Below are 18,542 nucleotides of genomic sequence, written 5' to 3' on the forward strand. Positions count from 1 at the left end.
CATCTTAACCTCTCCCACTTTTTCCAACTGGGATGGTTTATGCATTAGACTATATATTTTTTTTGTATATGGACGCTCTTTATAAACACAATATAAATGATATTTGGGTAAATCCCAAATAAGAAGAATATATGTTTACCAGTTATTTTTGTCCAATATTAGTTGTTCTCTTATAAACAATAATAAAATACATGTTATGTGCTATTTTTCAATACAATGGTAATGGGACTACCATACCAAACCCAGGAAGTAATGTGCAATCATATATCTCTGCACACACATACACAATCTATTGATGAATATTTTTAGACGTTTGGATATCTCTCTGTCGATTGCTTGATTGCTTGGTCCTCCAAGGTTGTACCGGGGGCATATGTATTTAGCTTCATCTTATGGGTATGATTCTATGATGCAGAGTTAGTATTCATGGATACGGTTGCGACAATTTACCAATTTCTCTTTTTATGTTTTGGCTCCACAACGGTCAACCAGGAATTGATCAATCACTGGCTGTATATTTTGTTTAGGATATAATCATTGCCCTCTATGTATGTACACACTCTTCTAATTTTTTCCTTTTAATCTATACTGTGTGTCTATACAATCACCTTTTCTAGAGTCTAATTGGGCAATATTTGCCTATCAATATAGGATGTGCTGTTCCTATTTGTCCACATGATGGCAAGCTTGAGATCGTTTAAGTATTTATTACTTTTGACATTTAAATCTATGTTTCCCTTTTTCCTAGCTAATTGCCATGTGAGCCCGCTTTCTAAAACCCTTTTTTTATTATTTATGGTCTATTTTGATTAGTGGCCCAATCCTTTATACATGCGCCTCTTCATAAGCCTATGCTTGGCCGTGATTCACGGCTATGCTATAATATTCGTTCCGTTGTCACATCGAAAATTGCGACCTGTTTATGCGCCGCCGGAACGAGTTGGCGTGCGTCAATGACGTCACACGTCATACGCTGACGCAGGGATGTGCCCTATTTAAGGGAGACACAGATGCATCTGCTTTGTGTTGCCTCGTGTACACCCTGGGACACAGATATCCGTTACAAACGCTGCTCCATGGTAAGTACTTATGCTTCTGCCTTTGGTTATTATTTAACTAAATTTGGGCTGCTAATCATGGGGACTCCTATATTTATTCTCATCCATGTACTGTCTTTTCTCCCTCTTTGTAACCACAGTCTTTTTGAGCTGTGCAGTCTGCCTGGGATTTTCTAGCCCTGCAATCCACGGACCATTCGCTTGACCTTTATTGGTCACCAAAGGTGATTTTCTGTGTTGCCACATCATAAACGCCATATCTTTATTACCATAGACATATCTGTCGTCTTTTGTTTTGTTTTATTTTTCCTCTCTGTCTTTGTATATATATATATACTTTGGCTATATCTGAACCTCTACTATATGTCTTCTCTTCTTTTCTATGAGTGTGCATGCATTGTGGATAATGACTACCATGAATTTATTTAGTATATATATACATATTTTTGCGAAAATTAGATTCCTGGTGCTGTGCGTGAAAATTCCTGCCAAAACTGCACTTCCGACGTATGCTGTCGTTTATTGTGCATCGTATATGCCCTATGGATACTTCCGCTGAGGACCATATGTCATGTAATTATACACTTAGATATTCATTCTTTTAATTTTTTCTTTCTTTTATATATGTTATTAACCCTTTACACTGTATCATTACAGACACAAATCTGTTTTTCTGCTAAACATGCATTCCTCGTCTTCGTCCTGAAGAAGCCCCACGGCGAAACGTGCGTTGGCGACTTCTGAGGAATATACAGTGGCTAATAATAATAATAATTTTTTGTATTATTTCTGTATTTGTTTTTGTATTTATATGCTATCAAATTAAACTTTTTTAACCTACTTCCTTGGCCTTAAAGTCTGACCATCAATGTCCACTCGTTAGATATTGTTTCCCTTCTTTAATACGAGGCTTTGAGGTTTCTCATCAAGAAAACTGCCCAAAATTTAGATGAGAAAAATAGAGAACATGTTCTCTATTTTCTCGTCGTGAGATTCTCGGCAGTGTTTTCCTGCCGAGAAACCCGAGTGTGTGTATACTTACCTCTCCATGGAAACCCGTGTATGCTCGAAATGACTTTGACGCATGCGCGGTAGCTTCCAAGGCATAGGTAGGGTGAAGCAAGATGGCGGCGATGGCATTGAATGCGACAAGCGCATGCTCGTCTTAGTCGATGACGTCACCGCGTTCGTGCCATTCCAAAGAACGGTGGTTCTTTTGAATGGTGTGTGTGTACACTCAGCTGGCAAGATATTCTTGCCAGGAATCTCGTCAGGAAAAACAACGTTTTTTCTCGACGAGAATCCGGGCCTAGTGTACAGGGATTGAGTGTATGGGACATGACCAAGGAGCTAAAAAGGAAATCTATAGTCACAGCATCCACTTTCACTTTATAGTTTCAGCATTATAATAGCAATACAAACTATAGTTATTTTTGATAATACATAATAAACTTACTCGAAAAATCTCCCTTAATGTTGTGAGTTTTGCCTGTCTGCAGGCAATACCCTTTTAACGACTTCCTGGATTCCCTGCATGGTTTGCTTCACTTTGCTTTTTACTTTAAATTTCCAAAGATTACCCTTCTGCCTGTACTGACTACACCTCCTAAAACTCCTTTTTTTTTCAGTATCTCCATAGTTCAGAAGGCGGGCTCTGTGAATTCTGTGACACAGAAGTGCCTCGCAAGAGGGCATAATAAAAACACTGAATTTAAGGAAGTAAATGTGTGGATCCTCAAAAAGTAAGTGTACAAACTTCAAGATCATTCAGAGTAATAGGAGTAGGTTAGAAATATATGAAATACAAGGTGCATATTAATATGATTTTACATTTTGACCATAGTTATGCGTAATGAAGTGCTGCGCATCCTACCCTCTCAGGCTGGATTCACACCTATGCATTTTTGGTGCTTTTTGCATCTTGCAGATTTGCACTACAGATTCCATATGAAACCATATAAAATGGACTGTATTGCAAATCTGGGAAATGCAAAAAGCACCAAAACTGCATAGGTGTGAATCCAGCCTCAGTGTTGCTTGAGGCGACAGACAAAATAGAATTTGGTTCCTAATTAGAACAGTCCATATTTACCTCTGGCAAAGTGATTAAAAATGTAACACTTTCAAAACTCCCAGCTCAGTCAACCCATGCAGTGTTATGCTGCTGTGAAGCTCCATGAATGCTGTACAGCTGAAGGTGCTAAAAAAACTATGTCACCCTCAAGAGTCACCCTCATGCCCAATGAGATACCAGGCCTAGTGTGAACTGTACCTCTGGTGGCACGACGTGGAGTTCCCCTTTAAATGGAATTTGGATCACTGTGCCAGCAGAGTTAATGACATGGGAGAACATTTTCTAGAGAAGAGCCATCCAGGTCATATAGTAGGCTGGCTTACTTTTTTCAGGGTAGGACCACTACAAGGCAGGAAAGTACCGATCAAAGTGCTAGATGGAAAATAGATCCTGAGAAGGGTGGCAAGAGTTACTTTTCTGGTGTGTATATGGGGAGGTAAAATAAGCTGGTCATTGAGGTGAGAGTTTGTGTGTTCTGACCCCCAGATATATGACAGATGGATGATCTGTCACTGTATAAAAGATACCTGTTTCAGGGCTTGTGTGTTCTGACCCTCAGATATATGACAGATGGTCTGTCACTGTGGAAAGGTACAGGAAGAGTTCCTGAACACGTGTAAAACAGATAAGTGACAGGTGGGTGTTGCCCACAAAAAGAATAATCACAGTTGGACACAAGAGGGCCACATGTCCAGGTCTGCCTGACCTACAAAAACAGGTCACTGAGCCAGACAGGGGCAGTTCTGTCTCATGGAGGAATAGATAGAGCTGTGCTTCAAAATAGCCATGAGACAAAAATGTGTTTGTGTTCATTACTTTGTCAAACATCCCTCACATGACCAGAACACTGTGTTAAGTTGATGTTTGGGTGAACAGAAGTGGGCAGAAAGGCTTAAAATGCAGTCTACTGTGTCGATGGAGTCCTTGGACAACTCTCCATTTGAAGCTAGATCTTACAACATATATATGCACAAATACATTTTTATACAACCATTGTATATTGTAGATGATTTAAAAAATTATCAGAAGTAGGCATTAAAAACGTTAGTTTAATGATGATAATGATGCTGTTGTAAAAGAAATTTCCTGGCACAGAAATTACATTTTTACTGCAGATATATTTGATAGAACATAATAGCAATATATATAACTATCTATGAACATTAATAATAAATACAGGGCATAGTACTAGATCATTTTTAGAAGACTACATGGCACAGAATTAAATACATAACAGATTTGCTCATAGCACCATAAAGATGAAGCAGAAAGCTCAAGTTAAAGGCTTTAAGTGAGACAAGCCAAGCAAATAATTTAATATGTTTAACACCAAGGCATATTGCATAAAAAGGAATTAATTTATTTAATGTCCAGGATCATTTATTGACTTCAATGAGCAGAGACAGATTTCCATTCATTTAAAAAATACAATCTCTACATCTTTAATTAGGAATCCTTTTGAAGTCAAGAAATGTGTTGCTTTGACCTTAGCTTTATCAGTATAGCTGTACTGAACTGTCATAACCGTAAAATATTAAATTTGCCATATTGGATATTTTTAATAGTGGTTACGGTGTTTAGGGGTGATTGGGGACTAATGAGGTAACTGCCAATTTATGTTTTAATTATTAAAAATATCAAATAAACAAAAATCTTATCTTTATAGCAGAATATATGTTTCACACTTTGCCAATGTGTAAAATATAAATTTATCAGGAAAACAAAAGCACATTTAAAGCAACATGATCTAATCTATCTGTGAAGGTAATGAATGCACTTTAGTAATGAACAATAATCTCAGTTCACTAAGCTACAGCGCATGTGTTGTTTATAATGATTGATATTTTCAGTTCTCATTGGTTATCATGACTGAAAATAATTGTTCTGGCAAGTAATGATGGCAAGTAATGATCTTATTATTATAGCTCAGTAAATTGACCTATTCAGTTCAAGCTATAGTTTTGGGACACAGATACATTTGCATTAAGGGTCGATATAAAATATACCCACATAAGCCTTGTTATCAAGATCTGCCCTAATCTCAAAATGCCAACAAAGCAGTTTTAGTCTGGCTTATGCCGCATACAGACGGTCATTTTTTGCGATTAAAAAAAAATGAAGTTTGAAGTGATGAAAAAAAACGACATTTTTGAAACTTCACTTTCAAAAACGATGTAGCATACACACCATCGTTTTGAAAAATGATGAACAAAGTGACGGCACTCTAAAGGGGAAGTTCTATTCGCCTTGAGGCTGCTTTTAGCTGGTTACTTGTTAGTAAAAGACGTTTCGTGCTTTTTTGTCTGTTACAGCGTGATGAATGTGCTTACTCCATTATGAATGGTAGTTTTACCTCCCGTCTCAAAACTTGCTTCTGGGCATGTGTGGGTTTAAAACGTAATTTTTGCCCACACACGATCATTTTTTATGACACAAAAAATGACATTTTAAAAAATGACATAAAAAAATTCCAGTTATGTGTGGATAAAATATATGAACAGGATTTTTTTTTATATACATGAGTGGATAATTGAAGTAAATATAGTTATCAGAGCTTTTTTTCTCAGAAAATAGGTGCAGGAACTCAACCACGACCCCATTCAGATTTCACAAACAGTAGAAGGGTCTTAAAGGGACATTAAATACCAGGATTGCATTACATACAGAGTACAGAGTTCAGGGGGTTACACACAGAGTGCAGAGCTGTGACTTGTAAACACAGTAACCAGACTTCTGTGTTTACAAGTGATTGTGGTGAGCAGGCACCAAAGGGTCTGAGCCAGAGGTGGTGGAACTGAGTACCCCCAAGTTCCCCCTGAAAAAAAGCCCTGATGGTTATACAAATGATTGTTTGCACATTCTCAGCTCCTTTCGTAAATCAGCCCATCTTTCTCTAACCCAAAACCCTAGAGAGAGACACAGGGTAGCGAGTTATACCTATTGCTCATTTGGGTGTAATCTTGGCTTCAGATATCCAGCTCTGTATTCAACAAAGCCGTTCTAATTAGCATGGTAAACTTCTGAAGAAGCCTTAAGTTCCAAACACTAAATGTAAAAACAAACTAATAATATAAAACCCAAATAAAACCCAAATGAGGTATGCAAATAAATAAGTATTTTATTCCTCTTTAAAGAAGTATCTCAACAGTACACTGTCAACAATTGTGAAACAACTGTTATGGGGGTCACAGACATTTTTTTTATTAAAATACTTATTTAATTACATACTTAAGTGTAAAATTCTTCCTAATTTGGATTATTATTACTGAGGCAGTTTTTAGATTCCACCTGATATGTTGGCATGAATCAGGTCCAGAGCAGCGCACAGCCCCCTGCTTAAATATATATATATATATATATATATATATATATATATATATATATATATATATATATATATATATTTTTTTTTTTTTTTTTTTGATTGTTATATATATATATATATATATAAAACAAACAATCATCATTTCAAAATCAAAAAACAAGAAACAAATATATACAATGCTTCACATAAGCAACAACTTTGGCCAAAGTTACATTCCCGTTTGGTAGCAACATGAATAGAAATAGTAATCACATCAGTTCAAGTATATCTTCCAAAATTGGGGACCAATTATACAAATAAACTAAATGCAATTTATATAATCATTAGAATATTGTGAAGCGTTTTAAAGAGATGGCTGACGATGCAGAATCATTCCCCACATCACAACAGAGGAATCCGAAAGTTATTCTATTACACAAAAATAAATACAGTATTTTGAGACCATATTAAATACATATAAAACGACCATACAAATATATAAAAAAAATTATGCAAAGTATAAGTGCATACATTTATGTATTAGTTCTATACAAAACTTCTTTGTCACTATACCACCAAAAAAAGAAGGATAATATGTAACTAAATTCATGAAAAGAGATGTAAATCAAAGTCAGAATTTAAACCTCTGGGATACAAGGTATCCAAATGATGGATCCATTGAACCATCTGTCTCTTCAATGTTAGTTCACGATTCCCTTCACATCTACTTTTATTAACCCCATCTATCACAATATGATACCGTATGTCCCTGCTCTACAAAATGTCTAGCTACTGGCAATTGTGTTAATCTATCCCATATTAAATGCTTCTCTCTGGCCATATGATCTTTTATTTTCTGTGTAGTTTCACCCACATAGAGGAGTCCACATGGAATGCCAGCTATCCTATCCTTGTCTAAATTGTATTCAGTGTGGTTGTAAAATTAAAGGTAAAAGCTTTCCAAACACACAAATAGGTATCAATTTTGATAGTAAAGATTTTTATACCTGTCAATCATTGCATGTTTTGTATATTTTAAAGTGGAATCCTATATGTAGGTGAAACTACACAGAAAGCAAAAGATTGTATTACCAGACACAATTATTGAGTATGGGATAGATTAACACAATTGCCAGTAGCTAGACATTTCTTAGAGAAGGGATCACAAATCAATCACAATTGAAGTATATGGATATAGATTGGGTTTGCACATTTAGGAGATATTCATTCATTATACAGGAAACTATATTATAAGCTATATTATAAGCTTACCTGAAGGTATAAGTGACCAAGTGGAGTTTACTACCGCTTTAAATTCTGACAGTGATTTACATCTATTCTTATGAAATGTAGAGTAGTTGCATATTATCTGTCCTTTCCTGGCTGTATAGTGACAAAGAAGTTTGCTATTTTAAAGAACTATAGATATAGGTATATATATATATATATATATATTGTTTTATATATTTTCATATGCTAGTTCTGATTACTGTATATATATGTATTTTGTGCAAATAATAACATCAAAATCCCTTTAATAGGGATGTTTTAAGTCATTGTTGAGTACTCACGCGCAGGGTGAGGGGTTCTAGGATTGTGGAGAGGAGAGGACTAATTTCAGTACTTACTGAATTGCTAAGTCCTTATTAGGGACCTTGAATTTTCAGAGGTTCAAAGAGTTTTGGGTGGGAAGAACTTCCAAACCATGATTACAAGGACTCTGGTACTGGAAGGGTTAAGTCACATGCAAGGGGAGTCTTGAAAAAGATTGGAAAGCAGTCAGCACCTGGATCTGGAGACACTTGAGTGAGTAGAGTGAGCTGAGCTTGGGAGTCACAGTTGCTAGACTCTGGAAACCTCCTTTTTGGGATCCCTAAAGCAGACAGCAAGCCAGTACTGTAATTTTCATTTGAACCAGATCTATGGACTGTTTTGTGTTAATTAGCGGAAGTACTGTAAGAGGTTTCTGGACTGTTTGGCCAAAAAAAAATGGCTTGCAGGTGATCTTGGACTCCCATTAGACATGCACATTTTTTTGGGCTACATTTATTCTAAGTATACCCTATTCACCCATTAAAAATAATACCTGTAACATCATGTAACATTCACAATCTGTAAGAAAAGGGTAAATGTTATCTTGCCTGATATTCCCTTAAAGCGGGGTTTCAACCGCATTTTTTTTTAAGTCAGCAGCTACAAACACTGTAGCTGCTGACTTTTAATAAGGACACTTACCTGTCGTAGGCAACCCCCCCCCCCCCGAGGCCGATCCCTCGATCCTGGCAGCTCTCGATGATGCCATCCTCACTAAGGGAAACAGGCAATGGAGCCTTGCGGCTTCACTGCCCGTTTCCTACTGCGCCTGAGAAAGTCTTGTGGCACTTTGTGAATGGCCGACATCGCAGGTGCCTAGGACAGGTAAGTGTCCTTATTAAAAGTCAGGAGCTACAGTGTTTGTAGCTGCTGACTTACAAAAAAAAAATCGCGGGTGAAGCCCCGCTTTAAGGGAATATCAGGTAGGATAACATTTACCCTTTTCTTTCTGGGATACACACAGTTTCCAGAAGGCAGCGCGCCCCATTCCCCAGAAGGACGAGGAAGAAGACCTGCCGCAGTATGGGAAGAGGCAGATTATGAAGTTCTGCATAGCAACTGCCATTTCTGGTAAGTAAAAAAAAAATGTTTTCAATTTTTTTGCAGGATTTTGGTGTATTTTTTTTTTTTAAGGATGGACCTCTACTTTAACTGTTTTTAACTAAAGTTTTCCTGTTTAAACTGTGGAATATATTAATTTTCTGCTTAAAATACAATTTCTATGCACAGTGCTTAAATTCTAATTCAAGGATAACTATTCTTAGAAATGCCCCCCCCCCCTTAACACCTACTGTATGCTTACCAATCTGTGTAGGAAAGATGTGTATACTTGCCTGTTTTCAAGCCACTCCAGCCTTGTCACATGATCTTCAGTGGCAGCTACAGAGGAGATGAGAGAATGTTGGACAATGGCTCTTCAATGGCCCATCCGTCAGCATTTCCTCCTCTCAGCACTGGCTCTCACGTGACTGGAGTACCAGTATATAGAGTACATCATTCTTACACAGGTTAGTTAGCATAGGTGTTGGGGAGGGAGGGGGGAATAAAATTTTAAGAGTGGTTAGAGTTATCCCTTAACATGTGTTTAGCACTTCTATGTTTATTTTTTGGAGGCGTGTGGAGTAGTAACCCCATACAAGGAAGTGGTGGGTGTGCAGCCCCCCCTTCTGTGTGGATACCAGCCTGCATGCCCTTTAGAATTGGGGGAGGGGATGCTTTGACAGGGGTTTCCCCCAAAGAATTTGTGTGTCACTGTCTCTTCAATAGAACAGGTGCACGATGCTGATGATGGCAAGGCTCAATTTACAAAGCATACACACACCAGGATAAGAATCCTTATTTTAAAAATAAAGTAGCAGCAATTTTTTGCTGTGTCCAATGAGATATGAAAATTACAATCACATGACTAAATAAAGAAAAATTATCTTTTTAAATTAAGCCTATAAAACACAAATAAGCACTTTACCGCAATACACAAGTATGAAGCCAGCCTTACACCAAATTGTACATCCATTCAGAAGCAAAAATCTCGAAATAGTTACATACGAAGGTGACTGCAAAGCTGTAACACACAGTAATTGTTTTCAATATATTTACTTAGGTCAGCGTAATACTAAATAACACACTACATCTTCCCAGTACCCTGCAACATGTTTTCATTTTTTATAATTAACCTGCTGCTGGCACCGTGTTACAAATGTAATCTGGGTTGTACTTTCATCTGCAGGGGTCTTCCTGCAGGACCTTTCTCACTGAATCATTGTCATCATTATCTGAACCTGGATGTTGTGAGGGTTATTTATCCCTTTAATTTTGTCCTGTGACTTGTTTCCTGTTTCTTCTTCATATTCTATATATTCTGTACCCTAGTAGTTTTTTTTATATATAATGGATTTCAGGAATGTCACATCTTATTCATTCCTAGACTAGGAAATACATTATTATTATTTTTTTTTTTTTTGCTGGAACAAGGACTGGATTGAAGCCAGATAAGTAACATTTTCAGAAAGAAGTTAGCATTGAGAGCCTACATATTTTTCTATTACTACTATGTATGGTCACTGCAGAACCCGGAAAGACACGGTCTGATCTTACAGTAACCAAGAAAAATGCTAAGACACTGCACCACCAATGCATTAAATTAGAACTACAGCCAAAATGGTCACAAAGAAAAGAGATATCTCCATGTGAACACTTAGAACAATAAAACTGTATAGATAAGATAGGGAAGGGCCAGATAATAATGTCAAGGTTTTATTGTCACCTTCATTCCTGTAAGTAAGAATCATTTTACCACTTTTCCAAGTAACAGTGGACACCTGAAAAGGAAGTGAGGAGAAACCTCCCTGATGAAGATCTAGACAGCAATATAAAAACCTGCTAAAGTACCACTACTACCACAGCAATATGCACATATTTAAATCTTCTGTCACTAAAACACTGCAGGGATAAGCAATTAGCGGACCTCCAGCTGTTGCAAAACTACAAGTCCCATCATGCCTCTGCCTCTGGGTGTCATGCTTGTGGCTGTCAGAGTTTTGCAATGCCTCATGGGACTTGTAGTTCTGCAACAGCTGGAGGTCCGCTATTTGCATATCCCTGCACTAGAGCAAGGAATATGTAACCATTACATAACCTCTATTTTTAGGTTGTCATTGGGTCCAGATGCTAAGCTTTAGGTAGTCAGCCAGGGAGCTCTGCTTATCACTGAGACCTCGTACACACCAGCGGACATGTCTGATGAAAACGGTCCGCAGGCCGTTTTTATCGGACATGTCCGCTCGGAGATTTCGGTCTGATGGCTGTACACACCATCAAACCGAAATCCGCGCGGACAGAGAACACGGTGACGTAAACGACACCCACGTTCTCTCTCTCGCAAGTTCAATGCTTCCACGCATGAGTCGAATAAATTGGATGCATGCGCAGGATATCGGTCCGCTGGTTAGACGTACTAAACAGCGGACATGTCCGCCGGACAGCTTTCCAGCGGACATGCTTCTTAGCATGCTAAGAAACATTTGTCCGCTGGAAATCTGTCCGCTAGCCTGTACACACGATCGGATCTGTCCGCTTTATTTTATATGATGGCAAGTGCAACAGCTGCAGCCAAAACAGCCAAAACACCTAAAACTCCAAGGTATGATGTACCAGACTAATAAACCAAAATAAAGCAATGCTTCCATAACTCAAATGTCCATCAGATATAAAAAGTGAAACCTGCAATAAATACAGCAAATGGCTACTAATGAAAGAATTAAACTGAAACACATTGATCGGTGACATCACGCATACATATGGCACACAAAGGATCGTTGGTGCTCCATCTTGTGTTGGTCAGTTTGGATTCCATTGATTCCTCCGACACATACATAGCCATGTTAAGAAGCTTGTGATTAGGTTAGTGCTTCTTAAACACTTTTTTAAAATTTAAATTGTTTTCCTATTTACTGTATATACTCGAGTATAAGCTGCGTTTTTCAGCAAATTTTTTTTGTGCTGAAAATGCCCCCCTCAGCTTATACTCGAGTCACCTTTTGCGCCTGATCTCCCGGATTTGGGGACCCGGTAGCTGACGGCCCTAGGTCCCCTGGACCCCAAACTTGTAGCCCCACTCTTCCTCTACAAGTGTGCAAAGTTTGTTGTCTGGAGGACCTACGGCTGGGAAGCACCGATTTTTCAAACCTGGGCACCCCTTCCATAGACTCCCATGTTAAACGTCAGTCTAGTCATGGACACAGTGAGGCATGGGCATAGTGAGGCATGGGCACAGTGAGGCATGGGCACAGTGAGGCATGCACATGGACACAGTGAGGCATGGACACAGTGAGGCATGGACACAGTGAGGCATGCACATGGACACAGTGAGGCAAAGTAAGGCACAGTGAGGCATGCAGCTGGACACCCTAGGCTTATACTCGAATCATTAAGTTTCCCCATTTTTTTGTGGTAAAATTAGGTGCCTCGGCTTATAGTCAAGGTTGGCTTATACTCGAGTATATACGTTACTTTTTAACATAAAAAAATATATATTATTCTGTGAGAATGCAGTATGCAGAGAGCCTTGGCGATGGCCTGCAGCTTAACCATGTATGTGCAAATGCGTGCAACCAATCCTCTGCTTTTAACATATACAGTTAGACAGTTGAATTTGGCTTGCTGTTTGGGTGGTAAGTGTGAGCCTGGTTATTACGTATACAACTTTATTTATACTTACTGTTTGCTTAAAAACACATCTCATTCAATGTCCCAAAAACTCCTTTCTCTCATTCTGTGAGAATTCGTTTTCTAATCTTTTGAATCATGATGGATAAATTAGCTTCCTGATGTGCAGATGCAGTGGCTTTGATGTTTAGAATCAGTCTTACTATTTGGGAGTTATATGTAGGTCCCATTAAGTCCAACATAGGTATTATATCCTTTGATTGTGGACATTCAGAGAGAGATCTTTGTTTCATAGTACTGGATGATGTGTCTGAACTAAGAGATAGTGGTAACGGTTTGTTGCTGAGGAAACAGGAGGTGTGGTGGATAAATTGAGTTACATCACCATAGCCTGATCAGTTAAATGAGGATTGCAATGTGTATCTTTTTCTGTATTATTAGCAAAAAAGGGATTTCACCATGTCAGAACAGTGTGTTGACACCAAATCCCTATTGTATAGGAAAAAAGAGGACCCCCCCCCCCCCTCCGTTGGGACTTTGTAGGCAACAACCACACATGGAATATATTTATTGTTTATAATATATTTGCTAATCTCTTCATGTGTGGTTGTTGCCTACAAAGTCCCAACGAAGGGGGTCCTCTTTTTTTCCTTTTCTGTATTATTGATCATTAATTTTTTTGCATTGTAGGTAGCAAACCACTATGCAGGGAAAAGCTTCAGAGACAGCCTGCTTTTTCTTTCATGTAACAGTGTTTCAATAGTGTAATGTATGACTTACTATGGTTCTTAAAAAACTAACAATATTTTATTTATTAATAAAAGCTATAAATAGTGGGAGGTAACATGTTTACCATAATCACGTGGCTTTCTATCATGGGTTTATGGAATGAGCAATTTTGTATTATTGAATACAGTTGTACCTGAGGAAGAGCTCAAAACGCTCACACAGCAAGAGACTCTGGGAGTGTGGAAACCTTTATGGATTACTATTTGATGTTGACAGCTTGGAGCTCATCAGTTCCTGCACCTAGCACACAGATTTTAAAGGACCATGCAAGTACAAAATGTAAACTTTGATCTACCATAAATGCATTCAATTCCAAATTTCCTGTTGTAAACTGACAGTACCATGCCTTTTCTGGACTGAAATCGCAAGAAAGTGTATAAGGCCTGACAATTGCCTTTTGTTAAATTACAGAATCCCTTCCCCCTCGTCTTCACACATAGTAGGAAACTGCTTGGTAGTTCAAGATAAGAATTTAGGGGGGTGATTAGATTCCTTGAGATAACACAGGCCAAGGGAACAAGACAGCTCTGAATTTTTGACTGCATCAACAGGTAATTTTTTGTACTTATTGAACAGATAAGCATCATTAAAATCTCTGCTCCTGAATCTTTAGGTGCAAACTACAGAGCACACGGCCAGTACATACCAAGTAGCTTTAGGTGCAAACTACAGAGCACACGGCCAGTACACACCAAGTAGCTTCAGGTGCAAACTACAGAGGACACAGGCAACAAACCACGTAAGAATACTGCAGCTAGCACAACCACCTGCCTGCCAGTAAATTAGGAAGAACTGATCTAGCTAAACTATACAGTGTATAAATATATGTACAACACCTGGGATGTATATACAGTTGTATTCAAAATTATTCAACCCCCACTGAAATTGATTGTTTTGCCCAGTTTGACACTGATTTTGATCATTCAGTCATCCTGCTTACAATTAAATCAAAGAGGCACGTGTAGATCAGACAAATATAACATAACATTTATAATGAAATAACAACAAATGTCTTTTCTGTGCTCACATCATTATCAGTTTTATTCAACCCCCAGTTGACATTCAATCTTAGTACTTAGTACAACATCCTTTTGTTAGAACAGCTTTTAAACTTGAAGCATAGCTTGACACAAGTGTCTTGCAGCGATCTACGGGTATCTTCGCCCATTCGTCATGGGCAAAAGCCTCCAGTTCAGTCACATTCTTAGGCTTGCGCACTGCAACTGCTTTCTTTAAGTCCCACCAGAGGTTCTCAATCGGATTTAAGTCTGGTGACTGCGATGGCCACTCCAAAATGTTCCAGCCTTTAATCTGCAACCATTCTCTAGTGGACTTGGAGGTATGCTTGGGATCATTGTCCTGTTGAAAGGTCCAACGTCTCCCAAGCCTCAGGTTTGTGACGGACTGCATCACATTGTTATCCACTATCTCCTGTTACTGGAGAGAATTCATGGTACCTTGCACACGCTGAAGCTTCCCTGTACCTGCAGAAGCAAAACAGCCCCAAAGCATGATTGACCCCCCGCCATGCTTCACAGTAGGCAAGGTGTTCTTTTCATCATAGGCCTTGTTCTTCCTCCTCCAAACATAGCGTTGATCCATGGGCCCAAACACTTCTAATTTTGTTTCATCAGTCCACAGAACACAATCCCAAAACTTCTGTGGTTTGTCCACATGATTTTTGCATACTGCAGTCGACTCTTCTTATTCTTTGGAGACAGCAAGGGGGTGCGCCTGGGAGTTCTGGCATCGAGGCCTTCATTACGCAGTGTGCACTGTATTGTCTGAGCAGAAACTTCAGTACCCACATCTGACAACTCTTTTCTCAGTTCCTCAGCAGTCACAAGGGGACTTTTCTCCACTCTACGCTTCAGGTAGCGCACAGCAGTCGAAGTCAGGATCTTCTTTCTGCCACGACCAGGTAGCGTTTCAACAGTGCCCTTTGCCTTGAATTTGCGAATGATGCTTCCTATGGTGTCTCTTGGTATGTTTAACATCTTTGCAATCTTCTTATAGCCATTGCCCTTCCTGTGAAGAGTAATCACCTCTTCTCTTGTCTTCCTGGACCATTCCCTTGACTTCACCATGTTTGTAACCACACCAGTAAATGTCTAGAAGGAGTTGTATCATAGTCATTTTAAAGCTGCCTGATTGGTGCTTATTAGGCTTTATTGCTGCTCCCTGACATCCAGAGGTGTTTTCAATACCTGATTGAAAACACTTCAATGAACCTCTGTTCTTCAGAGTGGTAGTCTTTAAGGGGTTGAATAATTGTGTAAATGAAGAATTCACAAAATACACATTTACTACTGTATTACAAAACCAATTGATGTCATTTTAGTTGCATATGGTTCTTTAAGAAGTCCTTGTAGGATTTCATTCTGAATACAATTACAAATGTACACTAAATTCCCTAAAACCCTTTACAGCATTGGGGGGGTTGAATAATTTTGAACACAACTGTATATCCTCTACACACTGTAACATTAACTGACTAGCCTGCCTGCTCTATCTACCTGCAAAAAATTTACACTCTCTCTGTCCTCTCTTAACCACCGCAACACACTACACAAGGCTGACCTGCACGAAGAACCTGTCACATACTATTCCTATTACAAGGGATGTTTACGTTCCTTGTAATAGGAATAAAAGTGATAAAAAAGGTAAAAAAAGTGCAAAACTAAAAAAAATTATGTTAAAATAATATATTAAAAAAATGTAAACGCCCCTGTCCCTAGTAGGTTGCGCTCAGAAGCGAACGCGCACGTAAGTCCCACCCACATATGTAAACGCCGTTCAAACCACACATGTGAGGTATTGCTGCGTGCGTTAGAGTGAGAGCAATAATTCTAGCACTAGACCTCCTCTGTAACTCTAAACTGGTAACCCGTAAAAAAAAATCAAGCGTTGCCTATGGAGATTTTTAAGTACCGAAGTTTGACGCCATTCCGTGAGTGTGTGCAATATTAAAGCATGACAAGTTAGGTATCAATTTACTTGGTGTAACATCATATTTCACATTATCCCAAAATAGTGGGCTAATTTTACTGTTTTGTTATTTTTTAATTCATGAAATGTTTTTTTTTTTTTTAAAAAGGCGTTTGAAAAATAATTGCACAAATACCGTTGGACATAAAACGTTGCAATGACCGCCACTTTATTTCCTAGGGTGTCTGCTGAAAAAATATATATAATGTTTGGGGGTTCTGAGTAATTTTCCAGAAACAAAATATAATTTTTACATGAAGGAGAGAAGTGCCAGAATAGGCACGGTATGGAAGTGGTTAAAGTGAAACAATAAAAGTGAAATCTTCCTTTAAATTTACCTGGGGGGTGTATAGTATGCCTGTGAAGTAGTGCATGTTTCCCATGCTTAGAACTGTCCCTGTACAAGATGTCATTTCTGAAGGAAACAAAAAGTAATTTAAAAGTACTTGTGGCTATAAAAAATACAGAGAAAAGTCATTGATTTAAAAAAAAAAGTGTGGGGGTCCCCCCAAGTTCAATTACCAGGCCCTTCAGGTCTGGTATGGATATTAAGGGGAACCCCACGTCAAATTTAAAAAAAATTACGTGGGGTTCCTCCCAAATTTCCATTCCAGGCCCTTCAGGTCTGGTATGGATTTTAAGGGGAACTTCACCCCAGATTTAAAAAAAAACTGTGAGAGAGCTCTCATGCCCGATTTTTTTAAACTGCACAGGATACTGGGAAATGTAGTTCTAAGCACTATGGTCACATGAACAGTGCAGAGAAGCAGGAAGTGAAGAGCAGAGAAACGAAAGTAGAAACCAAGGTAAAATATATGATTGAATTGAATTGCTTTTCAATCTTTTTTAAAAGGAATCATTTAACTATTATGTCTCTATACCATGTAAACAGTCATTTTAGCACAATTTTTTTTTCCTTTAGTGATCCTTTAAACCCCTGAGGAAAGAGAGTTGTCTCTCCGAAACGTCGGGTGCCATTTGGATAATCATGTCCTTTATATCTTTCTACATTTGAATATTATTCTCATTTTGTTCTGTATTCATTCCATACTTAGTCCATTTTTAATGTATATCATTTTGTATATGCACAATAAATTATATTTATATATATTTTTCAATATGTGGTTTATATCCTTGTGCCTTTAAAGTCCATTTAGGGGATACCATTTATTTTCTTGGCATAGTTACAAAATAGCATTAGGTAAATGTATATGTGGAAAAAATAGAAAAAATGTTTATACCTGAAATCTAAATATCCTACTGTTTTGGAGAAATACCCTGTTAAGAAATGAAAATCATGAATGTTAACTCTGACAGCCGAGACCCATTTTTAAATTAGGGATAAATTATATAGGTTCTCTTTGTTTAGCAGAGAGCACCTTTATTTTTTGTTTTTGACCTTTTTTTTTTTTAAACACACCTGTAGTGGTTTGATGTAGAGAAAATGATTGCACTTTAGTCTATAAACCATTTTCAGAAACATTTTAGACAAAACTTTATTTTAATACACAAGTGCAGCAATATCCTAAAAGTAGCACTAACATTTCGGAAAGCATATTTGACTTGAATAAAAAATACAATTGGGATGGGTATGTCCAGCTGTTGATCACGCTGATAAGGTGTATAAACTTCAGGAGAGCAGTCAGACACTCAGGTATCATGGAGAGAGGTAAATTAACACACAGATTCAACCAGAATCACCTTGGGGGAAACAATAGACATTGGACAAAGTTTCTTAAAGCGTATGTCAGGCAAATTGACAACAAAATGTTAGTACATCTCTGCAAAACATGCACATTTTCCCATGGTTTATCCCTGTAAAGATCCTTCAAGAACAGAAAAATACCAGCTGCCAGAAATGCACTTCGTTTCTAATTTCATCCTGTGAAAAGACCTGCAATGGCTTTTTGTAAACTGAAATTAAAGACTTTGTTTAAGCTCTGGTCAGTTGTCAAAACTCGAAGAAGAAGGTATGGACGGCCACACACCAAAAAAACTTTGAAAGGTAGCCTTTAATGGTATAAAAGGAAAAAGCACTACAAAGCACAGCAAGCAGTGGGGTATGTAGCTG

This window comes from Rana temporaria, chromosome 5 (assembly GCF_905171775.1).
Source record: "Rana temporaria chromosome 5, aRanTem1.1, whole genome shotgun sequence".
In the NCBI taxonomy this organism is placed as follows: domain Eukaryota; kingdom Metazoa; phylum Chordata; class Amphibia; order Anura; family Ranidae; genus Rana; species Rana temporaria.